The 11,846-nt window shown below is 59.1% G+C and overlaps 1 non-coding gene across 1 annotated transcript; it reads right to left on the bottom strand.

Moving 5' to 3' along the window:
• Positions 1-2,401: 2,401 nt before the first annotated feature.
• Positions 2,402-2,520, bottom strand: LOC131866189 (5S ribosomal RNA). The gene has a single exon (XR_009364820.1). It is a non-coding gene; the product is annotated as a 5S ribosomal RNA (ribosomal RNA).
• Positions 2,521-11,846: the final 9,326 nt, after the last annotated feature.

Raw genomic sequence — 11,846 nt, 5'->3', positions numbered from 1 at the left:
GTTGGGTTAATTGCCCGGGCGCGCACCTTCGCCAGGGTGGGCACCTTGGTGCGCACACCTTGGCTGGGCTGCGCACCAGGGCGGGCTCAAGATGGCACCAGCATTCCCTTTTTCTCACTATCTTTCAAAACGGAAATTTTAAAATCTCGTTTTTTTTTTGCCTTTTATGGAAATTAGTGAAGGCATCGCATCAAAGGTGCGCACCTCGCTGCCCACCTTGGTGTGCTCCGAGGTGCCCACCACGGTGCGCAACGCCGGTGCGAACCCGGGAGCGCCCCGATGTGTGCTCCAAGGTGCGGCGTGCACGAAGTCGGACCCCGGTTTGCCCCGGGTGCGCACCTCGCGTGCACCTTGGTGCGCACACCTTGGCTGGGTTGCGCGGCCTGGTGGGCACCATGGTGCGCACCAAGGAGCGCTCCGAAGTGTGCTCCAAGGTGCGGCGTGCACGAAGTCGGAGCCCGGTTTGCCCCGGGTACGCACCTCGCGTGCACCTTCGCCGGGGTGGGCACCTCGGCTGGGTTGCGCGCCCTGGTGCGCACCAAGGAGCGCTCCGAAGTGTGCTCCAAGGTGCGGCGTGCACGAAGTCGGAGCCCGGTTTGCCCCGGGTGCGCACCTTCGCCGCGGTGCGCACCATGGCGTGCACGAAGTCGGAGCCCGGTTTGCCCCGGGTGCGCACCTCGCGTGCACCTTCGGCGGGGTTGCGCGCCCTGGTGGGCACCATGGTGCGCACCAAGGAGCGCTCCGAAGTGTGCTCCAAGGTGCGGCGTGCACGAAGTCGGAGCCCGGTTTGCCCCGGGTGCGCACCTCGCGTGCACCTTCGGCGGGGTTGCGCGCCCTGGTGGGCACCATGGTGCGCACCAAGGAGCGCTCCGAAGTGTGCTCCAAGGTGCGGCGTGCACGAAGTCGGAGCCCGGTTTGCCCCGGGTGCGCACCTCGCGTGCACCTTCGCCGCGGTGGGCACCATGGCGTGCACGAAGTCGGAGCCCGGTTTGCCCCGGGTGCGCACCTCGCGTGCACCTTCGCCGGGGTGGGCACCTCGGCTGGGTTGCGCGCCCTGGTGCGCACCAAGGAGCGCTCCGAAGTGTGCTCCAAGGTGCGGCGTGCACGAAGTCGGAGCCCGGTTTGCCCCGGGTGCGCACCTCGCGTGCACCTTCGCCAGGGTGGGCACCTCGGTGCGCACACCTTCTCAATGTTTTCTTGCCTTTTCTGGAAATTGGTGAAGGCAGCGCATCAAAGGTGCGCACCTCGGTGTGCTCCGAGGTGCGAACCCGAGAGCGCTCCGAGGTGCCCACGAAGTCGAAAGTCGGGTTAATTGCATTGTTTTCCCCGGGTGCGCTCCGAGGTGCGCAACATCGGCGCGCACCAAGGAGGGCTCCGAAGTGTGCTCCAAGGTGCGCACGATGGCGTGCACCTCTGGTGCGCACGATTCGGAGCTCGGTTTGACCGGGGTGCGCACACCTTGGCTGGGTTGCGCACCTTTTGTGCGCTCCAAGGTGCGCACGAAGTCGGAGCTCGGTTTGCCCCGGGTGCGCACCTTCGCCAGGGTGCGCACCTTGATGCGCACGCCTTGGCTGGGCTGCGCACCTTGGTGGGCGCCATGGTGCGCACCTTTCGTGCGCTCCAAGGTGCGCACGAAGTCGGAGCTCGGTTTGCCCCGGGTGCGCACCTTGGTGGGCGCCATGGTGCACTCCGAGGTGCCCAAGATTGGTGCGCACCAAGGAGCGCTCCGAAGTGCGCTCCAAGGTGCGCGCGAAGTCGAAAGTTGGGTTAATTGTCCGGTTTGCCTCGGGTGCGCACCTTGCGTGCACCTTCGCCAGGGTGGGCGCCTTGGTGCGCACACCTTGGCTGGGCTGCGCACACCTTGGCACCCGCGTTTCCTTCATTTTAAATTTTTTTTTTTTACAATCTCTCAAGTGGGAAATTCTATAATCTCAACTTTTTTTGCCTTTTCAGGAAACTTTTGAATGGAGCGCATCATTGGTGCGCTCCGAAGTGTGCTCCAAAGCTCTCTCCAGCTGCGTGCACCTGCCCCGGCCGCGCACCCGGCCCCGCCCAGCTTCGCTCACCTGTCCCGGGCGTCTGGTGCGGAACCTTAGAGTAAGAAACATCACCGTGCACCTTGGCCAACGTGCGCGACTCGACCGAGCGCGCACTGGCCGAGGTGCACACCGATTTCACCTGGGTGCGCGCGCAGCACCTCGGGCGCACCGGGGTGCGCGCACAACGCCCGGGTTGCACCGTGGCCTGTGTGCTCGGGGCGCCTCGGGTGCGCGCTCGGTGTCGCCCCCGCGCGCGCGGTAGTGCGGGCAGCGCACCCCGGCCCGGCCCGGCCCCGACGAGAACGCAAACGGGCAAAAGGTTTATTCAAATAGCATTGCGACGCCCGGCGAAAAACTAAAAAAGGGTGCAACACCGGGACTTCCCGGGAGGTCACCCATCCCAGTACTACTCCGGCCCAAGCGCGCTTAACTGCGGAGTTCTGATGGGATCCGGTGCACTAACGCTGGTATGATCGCACCCGTTATGAGCTTGTCGCAGTGTGTACTTAGCAAACCGCGACCCACGTGCGAATCCACCCCGGCCACCCACCCCCGTCGAGGTGCACACCCTCCCTCGCGAAGTGCGCCCCGTTCGCCAAGTGTGAGCCCTGCCCGGGTGCGCGCACCTTGCTAGGGCGTCGGGTGTGCACCCGGCCCGGCCTACGTGCGTGCACCTGGAGGGGGCGTCGTGTGCGTGCAGTGTCCCGTCTGCAACGCGGTGCCCACACACCACCTCGGGCGCAACGACCTGCGCTCACATGTGGGCCGAGTGCACCTTGGTGCATGTTCGGGGCGCCTCGGGTGCACGCTCGATCTTGCCCCGGTGCACCAAGGCGCTCGGTTTGCCCCGGGTGCGCACTTGGTGCAAGGTGGGCACCCAAAATAGGGATCAAGCACCAAAACACAAGTTTCGGGATGCAAAATGGGACCCAAGGACCACAAATGCGTTCCAAGACCCATGATGGGTCCACGAGAACAAAAATGTGTTCCGAGACTTAATAAACAAATATTGGGTTTTAGGAGAAGAAACATGCTCTGATGCCCAAAACGAGAATCGACCCCGAAAAGGCCACAGGCCAAAAGTGGGATGCGAGACAAAAAAAAATGGGACCCGAGGACCAAAATTGGGTTCCCAGGTCGAAGACAGGGCAACCGGACAAGAAACGACCTCTAAGGCTCGAAATGAGTCCCGACGACTAAAACTTGACAAGAAGCACCCATCAGGCACCCAACTCGACACCCATGGGATGCCGACCCACCCGGGCTTCCACCTAGCACACCTTGGCACCCACCCACCCTCGCACCCAACCTCGCACCCAACTTAGCACCTTTGAACCCACATTGGCACTCACCCTGACCCTGGCACCTTGGAACCCACATTGGCACTCACCTTGACCCTGGCACCCACCTTTGCACTCACCTTGGGACCCACCCTGGCTCCCACCTCGGCACCCACCCAGACACCCACCTTGGTTCCTTGGCACCCACCTTGGATCCTTGGCACCCACCCCGACACCCACCTTGGCACGCAACTTGGCTACTTGCCACCCACCTTGGCTCCTTGACGCCCACCCCGACAACCACCCCGTGACCTACCCTGGCTAGGGTTGGTGCACACCCACCCTGGTGCCCACCTTGGCACCCACCCTATGACCCACCTTGGCACGCACCTTAGTACCCACCCCGTTACCCACCCTAGGACCCACCCCGTGACCCACCTTGGCCAGGGTGGGTGCACCCACCCTGGTGCCCACCTTGGCACCCACCCATCCTAGCACCCAGCCTGTGACCGGGCTTGGAACCCAACCTTGCACCCGCACCCGTCTTGGCCAGTGTGGGTGCGCACCCATCCTGGCACCCACGTTGTGACACACCCTTTAACCCACGCACCCTAGCACCCACGTTGGCACCCACCTTGGAACCCAACCTAGCAACTTGGCACCCACCCCGTGACCCACCTTGGCATCCACCATAGCAGTCGCCGACTTGGCACCCACCTCGGCACCCACCTTGACACTTGTGGACCCACCTTGCCACTCACCCTAGCATCGACCCATCCTAGCACCCACCCTGGCACCTTTGCACCCTAGCACTCACCCATCCTAGCACCTAACCTGTGACCCACCTTGACACTCACCCTCGCACCCACCTTGGAACCCAACCTAGCACCCACCCACCCTGACACCAACCCTAGCACCTACCCACCCTTGCACCCACCCTGTGACCCATCTTGGCACCCACCCATCCTACCACTCAACCTATCACCCACCTTCTCACCCACCTTGGCATCCACCTTAGCACCCACCCACACTGGCACCTTGGCACCCACCTCGGGCAAGGTGGGTGCACACCCACCCTGGCACCCAATTTAGAACCCACCGAGCATGTTACCCACCTTGGCACCCACATTGCAGCCCACCCTAGTACCCACCCTATGACCCACATTGGCATCCACACCCTAGCACCCAGGCACCTCGACACCCGCCTTGACACCCACCCTAGCACTGAACCTGTGACCCACCTTGGAACTCACCCTAGAACCCACCCACCCTGTGAACCACCTTGGCATCCACCTTAGCACCCACCCACCTTGGCACCCACTCTAGCACTCACCCATCCTAACACCCAACTTGTTACCCACCTTGGCACCCGCCCTCGCGTCCACCTTGAAACCCACCCTAGCACCCACCCACGCAGGAGCCCACCTTGGCACCCAACCTAACACCCACGCATCCTGGCACCCAACTTGTGACCCACCTTGGAACCCACCCTAGTACCCACCTTTGAACCCACTATATCACCAACCCACCTTGGCACCCACCCTATGACCCTCTTTGGAATCCACCCTAGCACGCACCCACCCTGGCACCCACCATGGAGCGCACCCTAGCACCCACCCACCTCGGCACGCACCTCAACACCCACCTTGGTGTGCGCACTGCGCCAACCTCTCAAAGACCCTATGTGGTGCGCTCCAAAGTGTACACCTTTGGTGCGCTCCAAGGTGCGCACCTTTGGTGCACACCGAGGTGCACACCAAAGTGTGCACCGAGGTGAGCACCAAAGTGCACTCCAGGGTGCACACCAAGGCGTGCACCTTTGGTGCGGTCAATGCAAACGAATTCGGAAGTTGGGGTCGATGTCCTAATCGCTGCTGCAGACTACACGTATGAGAATCGGACAAATAGCTTTATATAGGGGAGGTGTTGCGTTTGATGGGTCGACTCCCCTGGTTGTGTGCACTGCACCAACTTCAAAGACCCTGTCTTGTTTAAGAAGTCAAAAGTTGGGGTGGATGTCCTAATCATTGCTGCAGTCTACGCATGTATGAGAATCAGACAAATAGCTTATATAGGGGAGGTGTTGCATTCGGTGGGTTGACTCCCCTGGTTGTGCGCACTGCGCCAACCTCAAAGACCCCGCATAGCAGAAGAAGTCGGAAGTCGGATTTTGGTGAGCACCAAGGCGTGCACCTTTGGTGCGGTCAACGCAGACGAATTCAGAAGTTGGGGTGGATGTCCTAATCGTTGTTGCAGGCTACACATGTATGAGAATCAGACAAATAGCTTATATAGGGGAGGTGTTGGGTTTGATGGGTCAACTCCCTTGGTTGTGCGCATTACGCCAACCTCAAAGACCTTGTTTTCGTTAAGAAGTCAAAAGTTGGGGTCAATGTCCTAATGGCTCCTGCAGGCTACACATGTATGAGAATCGGACAAATAGCTTATATAGGGGAGGTGTTGGGTTTGATGGGTCGACTCCCCTGGTTGTGCGCATTACGTCAACCTCAAAGACCTTGTTTTCGTTAAGAAGTCAAAAGTTGGGGTCGATGTCCTAATTGCTCCTGTAGACTACACATGTATGAGAATCAGACAAATAGCTTATATAGGGGAGGTGTTGGGTTTGATGGGTTGACTCCCCTAGTTGTTCGCATTACACCAACCTCAAAGACCTTGTTTTCGTTTAGAAGCCGAAAGTTGGGGTCGATGTCCTAATTGCTCCTGCAGGCTACGCATGTATGAGAATCAGACAAATAGCTTATATAGGGGAGGTGTTGGGTTTGATGGGTCGACTCCCCTGGTTGTGCGCATTGCGCCAACCTCAAAGACCCTGCATTGCGGATGAAGTCGAAAGTCAGAGTTTGGTGTGCTACAAGGTGTGGTCGAAGGTGCTCACCTAGGTGTGCACCTTTGGAGCACAGGAAAAGTGCCCTCCAAAAGTGCGCACCTTTGGAGTGCACAAAAGTGCCCTCCAAAAGTGCGCACCTTTGGAGCGCAGAAAAGTGCCCTCCAAAAGTGCGCACCTTTGGAGCGCAGAAAAGTGCCCTCCAAAAAGTGCCCTCCAAAAGTGCGCACCTTTGGAGCGCAGAAAAGTGCCCTCCAAAAAGTGCCCTCCAAAAGTGCGCACCTTTGGAGCGCAGAAAAGTGCCCTCCAAAAAGTGCCCTCCAAAAGTGCGCACCTTTGGAGCGCAGAAAAGTGCCCTCCAAAAAGTGCCCTCCAAAAGTGCGCACCTTTGGAGCGCAGAAAAGTGCCCTCCAAAAAGTGCCCTCCAAAAGTGCGCACCTTTGGAGCGCAGAAAAGTGCCCTCCAAAAAGTGCCCTCCAAAAGTGCGCACCTTTGGAGCGCAGAAAAGTGCCCTCCAAAAAGTGCCCTCCAAAAGTGCGCACCTTTGGAGCGCAGAAAAGTGCCCTCCAAAAAGTGCCCTCCAAAAGTGCGCACCTTTGGAGCGCAGAAAAGTGCCCTCCAAAAAGTGCCCTCCAAAAGTGCGCACCTTTGGAGCGCAGAAAAGTGCCCTCCAAAAAGTGCCCTCCAAAAGTGCGCACCTTTGGAGCGCAGAAAAGTGCCCTCCAAAAGTGCGCACTTTTGGTGCGCACCAAGGCGCTGGTTCGGTCGTTGCAGGCGAGTTCGGAAGTTGGGGTCGATGTCCTGAGCGGAGGTGCAAACTACACAGGTGTCGGAATCGGACAAATAGCTTATATAGGGGAGGTGTATGCTTCGATGGGTCGACTCCCCAGGTTGAGCGCACCGCGCCAACCTCAAAGACCCTACGGTATGGATGAAGTCGGAAGTTGGGTCCGATGACCGATTCGATTAGTAGGTATGCTCATGAGGTCGGAATTTGGGTCCGATGACCTGCCATGTGCAGGAAGGCGAATGTTGACACTGTGCGTTGCAAGGTGCACACCAAGGCGCTGGTGCGGTCTTTTTAGTCGAGTTCGGAAGTTGGGGTCGATGTCCTGATCGGAGGTGCAAGCTACACAGGTGTGGGAATCGGACAAATAGCTTATATAGGGGAGGTGTATGCTTCGTTGGGTCGACTCCCCGGGTTGAGCGCACCGCGCCAACCTCAAAGACCCTACGGTATGGATGAAGTCGGAAGTTGGGTCCGATGACCGATTCGATATGTAGGCATACTCGCGAGGTCGGAATTTGGGTCCGATGACCTGCCACGTGCAGGAAGGCGAATGTTGGCACTGTGCGTTGCAAGGTGCGCACCAAGGCGCTGGTTCGGTCGTTGGAGGCGAGTTCGGAAGTTGGGGTCGATGTCTTGATCGGAGGTGCAAACTACACAGGTGTGGGAATCGGACAAATAGCTTATATAGGGGAGGTGTATGCTTCGTTGGGTCGACTCCCCGGGTTGAGCGCACCGCGCCAACCTCAAAGACCCTACGGTATGGATGAAGTCGGAAGTTGGGTCCGATGACCGATTCGATATGTAGGCATACTCGCGAGGTCGGAATTTGGGTCCGATGACCTGCCATGTGCAGGAAGGCGAATGTTGGGACTGTGCGTCGCAAGGTGCGCACCAAGGCGCTGGTGCCGTCGTTGCAGTCGAGTTCGGAAGTTGGGGTCGATGTCCTGGTCAGAGGTGCAAACTACACAGGTGTGGGAATCGGACAAATAGCTTATATAGGGGAGGTGTATGCTTCGATGGGTCGACTCCCTGGGTTGAGCGCACCGCGCCAACCTCAAAGACCCTACAGTATGGATGAAGTCGGAAGTTGGGTCCGATGACCGATTCGATACGTAGGCATATTGGCGAGGTCTGAATTTGTGTCCGATGACCTGCCATGCGCAGGAAGGCGGAATTTGGGTCCGATGACCGAGTTGATGGCGTGCCATGCGCAGAAAGGCGGAATTTGGGTCCGATGACCTAGTTGATGTTGATGGCCCGCCATGCACAGGAAGGCGGAATTTGGGTCCGATGACCGATTTGAAGGCGTGCCATACGCAAAAAGGCGGAGTTTGGGTCCGATGACCGAGTTGATATTGATGGCCCGCCATGCGCAGGAAGGCGGAATTTGGGTCCGATGACCTGACATACGCATGGAGTCCGACTCGGGGGCCGATGTTCGATTCGATGACTTGCATTGTGGGTAAAGTCGGAAGTTGTGGTCTTTGACCCGATTCGATGACCAGACTTCGGCTGCTTGAGAATCGGACAAATAACTTATATAGGGGAGGTAGTGTTCTCGAGCATCCTCCCCCCGTGCCCGTTTATGTCGATTGATGCTGGTGCTCGACTGGTTGGAGCGCTCGGATGCAAAAATCTTGCACCAGGATTTATCGATTGTGATGGACACGGCAAGTCTCCTGATTGCTATGCAGGAGCTCATCGTGAATCTCTATGCGGCCTTGGTATGGACTCGACCTGCGGAATGGTTCGGCAATGGTAGTCGCTCCAACACGTCCTTGCAATGGCCACAGAGGTGATTCGACTAGAGCTCCAGTCTAGCTTTTGGGTTGCTTGGCGGACTGGTATAGCCGCGATCGAGTTCCGGCCATGAACGTTTTAGATAGCTCTTGGGCTTTCTGGGACGGAAGTCGGAAGTTTGGGCTGTTGTCCGATTTGATGACCATTCTTCGGATGTGTGAGAATCGGACAAATAACTTATATAGGGGACTGTGTTGTCTCACGCAGCCCCCTCCGTGCCCCTCTATCTCGACCGATGTTGGTGCTTGAAAGGGTTGGGATCGCTCGGATTTATAAACGTGCACCACCATTTGTCGAGTGTGAGGGACGCGGCAGGTCTCCTAAATGCTATGCGGGCGCTCTCTGAGAATCTCTATCCGGCCTCGACACAGACTAGTCTTGCTGAATGGTTTGGCACTGGTAGTCGATCCAACACGTCGTTGTTGTGGCCGCCTAGGCGATTCGATTCGAGCCCCCGTCTAGCTTTTGGGTTGCTTGGCGGATTTTGCCCTATCCGCAAGTGAGCTCGGTCCCTAAACGTTCGAGAAACCCGATTGCTATGCGCCGACTCTCTTTCTTGCGAGCCTCCATCTAGCTTTTGGGTCTCTACGGAACGGAAGTCGGAATCTGGGACCGTTGTTTGATTCGACGAGGCAGACTACGGTTGTGCGAGAATCGGACAAATAACTTATATAGGGGAGGTGTTGACTGGAGCATTCTCCCCCGTGCCCCTCTAACTCGACCAATGCTGGCGCTCGAACGGTGGTAGCGCTCGGATTTTCATTGAGCGCCAGCATTGGTCGATTTAGAGGGGCATGCGAGATTCCCGAATGCTATGCGAGGGCTCTAACGGAAATGTCTATTGGTTTCGGTATGGATGCAATTGCGAGTGGTTCGGCAAAGGTAGTCGTTCCGATGCGTCCATGTCGTGGCCAAATCGATAATTCGATTTGAGCCCTCGTATAGCATTTGGGTCTCTCGATGTGATTCCGCATTCCAGTCCCTTTGGGCACTGCTTGAGCCGCATCCCAGGGGGTTCCCTTCCCAATAATCTGCCTCGCAACCCGATTGCTATGCGGTGAGGCTCCTCGGCCGCCTCGGAACTATCTGTGTATCAGACGCATCGCGGGATAAGGGGTTGGCAACGGTAGTCGCCCCAAGCGCGTCCGATGCTTGGACCATTCCGAGGCGGCCCTGAAGCCTCTTCCGTCTAGCCGTTGGGTCCTTCTCGCCGCATCCCTCGCCTCGCACCCCGATTGCTATGCGGTGAGGCTCCTCGGCCGCCTCGGAACTATCTGTGTATCGGACGCGTCGCGGGATAAGGGGTTGTCACTGGTAGTCGCCCCAAGCGCGTCCGATGCTTGGACCATTTCGAGGCGGCCCTGAAGCCTCTTCCGTCTAGCCGTTGGGTCCTTCTCGCCGCATCCCTCGCCTCGCACCCCGATTGCTATGCGGTGAGGCTCCTCGGCCGCCTCGGAACTATCTGTGTATCGGACGCGTCGCGGGATAAGGGGTTGTCATTGGTAGTCGCCCCAAGCGCGTCCGATGCTTGGACCATTCCGAGGCGGCCCTGAAGCCTCTTCCGTCTAGCCGTTGGGTCCTTCTCGCCGCATCCCTCGCCTCGCACCCCGATTGCTATGCGTTGAGGCTCCTCGGCCGCCTCGGAACTATCTGTGTATCGGACGCGTCGCGGGATAAGGGGTTGTCACTGGTAGTCGCCCCAAGCGCGTCCGATGCTTGGACCATTCCGAGGCGGCCTTGAAGCCTCTTCCGTCTAGCCGTTGGGTCCTTCTCGCCGCATCCCTCGCCTCGCACCCCGATTGCTATGCGGTGAGGCTCCTCGGCCGCCTCGGAACTATCTGTGTATCGGACGCGTCGCGGGATAAGGGGTTGTCACTGGTAGTCGCCCCAAGCGCGTTCGATGCTTGGACCATTCCGAGGCGGCCCTGAAGCCTCTTCCGTCTAGCCGTTGGGTCCTTCTCGCCGCATCCCTCGCCTCGCACCCCGATTGCTATGCGGTGAGGCTCCTCGGCCGCCTTGGAACTATCTGTGTATCGGACGCGTCGCGGGATAAGGGGTTGTCACTGGTAGTCGCCCCAAGCGCGTCCGATGCTTGGACCATTCCGAGGCGGACCCGAAGCCTCTTCCGTCTAGCCGTTGGGTCCTTCTCGCCGCATCCTTCGCCTCGCACCCCGATTGCTATGCGGTGAGGCTCCTCGGCCGCCTCGGAACTATCTGTGTATCGGACGCGTCGCGGGATAAGGGGTTGTCACTGGTAGTCGCCCCAAGCGCGTCCGATGCTTGGACCATTCCGAGGCGGACCCGAAGCCTCTTCCGTCTAGCCGTTGGGTCCTTCTCGCCGCATCCCTCGCCTCGCACCCCGATTGCTATGCGGTGAGGCTCCTCGGCCGCCTTGGAACTATCTGTGTATCGGACGCGTCGCGGGATAAGGGGTTGTCACTGGTAGTCGCCCCAAGCGCGTCCGATGCTTGGACCATTCCGAGGCGGACCCGAAGCCTCTTCCGTCTAGCCGTTGGGTCCTTCTCGCCGCATCCCTCGCCTCGCACCCCGATTGCTATGCGTTGAGGCTCCTCGGCCGCCTCGGAACTATCTGTGTATCGGACGCGTCGCGGGATAAGGGGTTGTCACTGGTAGTCGCCCCAAGCGCGTCCGATGCTTGGACCATTCCGAGGCGGCCCTGAAGCCTCTTCCGTCTAGCCGTTGGGTCCTTCTCGCCGCATCCCTCGCCTCGCACCCCGATTGCTATGCGGTGAGGCTCCTCGGCCGCCTCGGAACTATCTGTGTATCGGACGCGTCGCGGGATAAGGGGTTGTCACTGGTAGTCGCCCCAAGCGCGTTCGATGCTTGGACCATTCCGAGGCGGCCCTGAAGCCTCTTCCGTCTAGCCGTTGGGTCCTTCTCGCCGCATCCCTCGCCTCGCACCCCGATTGCTATGCGGTGAGGCTCCTCGGCCGCCTTGGAACTATCTGTGTATCGGACGCGTCGCGGGATAAGGGGTTGTCACTGGTAGTCGCCCCAAGCGCGTCCGATGCTTGGACCATTCCGAGGCGGACCCGAAGCCTCTTCCGTCTAGCCGTTGGGTCCTTCTCGCC

The sequence above is a fragment of the Cryptomeria japonica genome, unplaced genomic scaffold (assembly GCF_030272615.1).
Source record: "Cryptomeria japonica unplaced genomic scaffold, Sugi_1.0 HiC_scaffold_133, whole genome shotgun sequence".
Classification (NCBI taxonomy): domain Eukaryota; kingdom Viridiplantae; phylum Streptophyta; class Pinopsida; order Cupressales; family Cupressaceae; genus Cryptomeria; species Cryptomeria japonica.
Note: the sequence above shows the minus strand (reverse complement) of the source record. Positions and strands in the feature narration are given on the sequence as shown.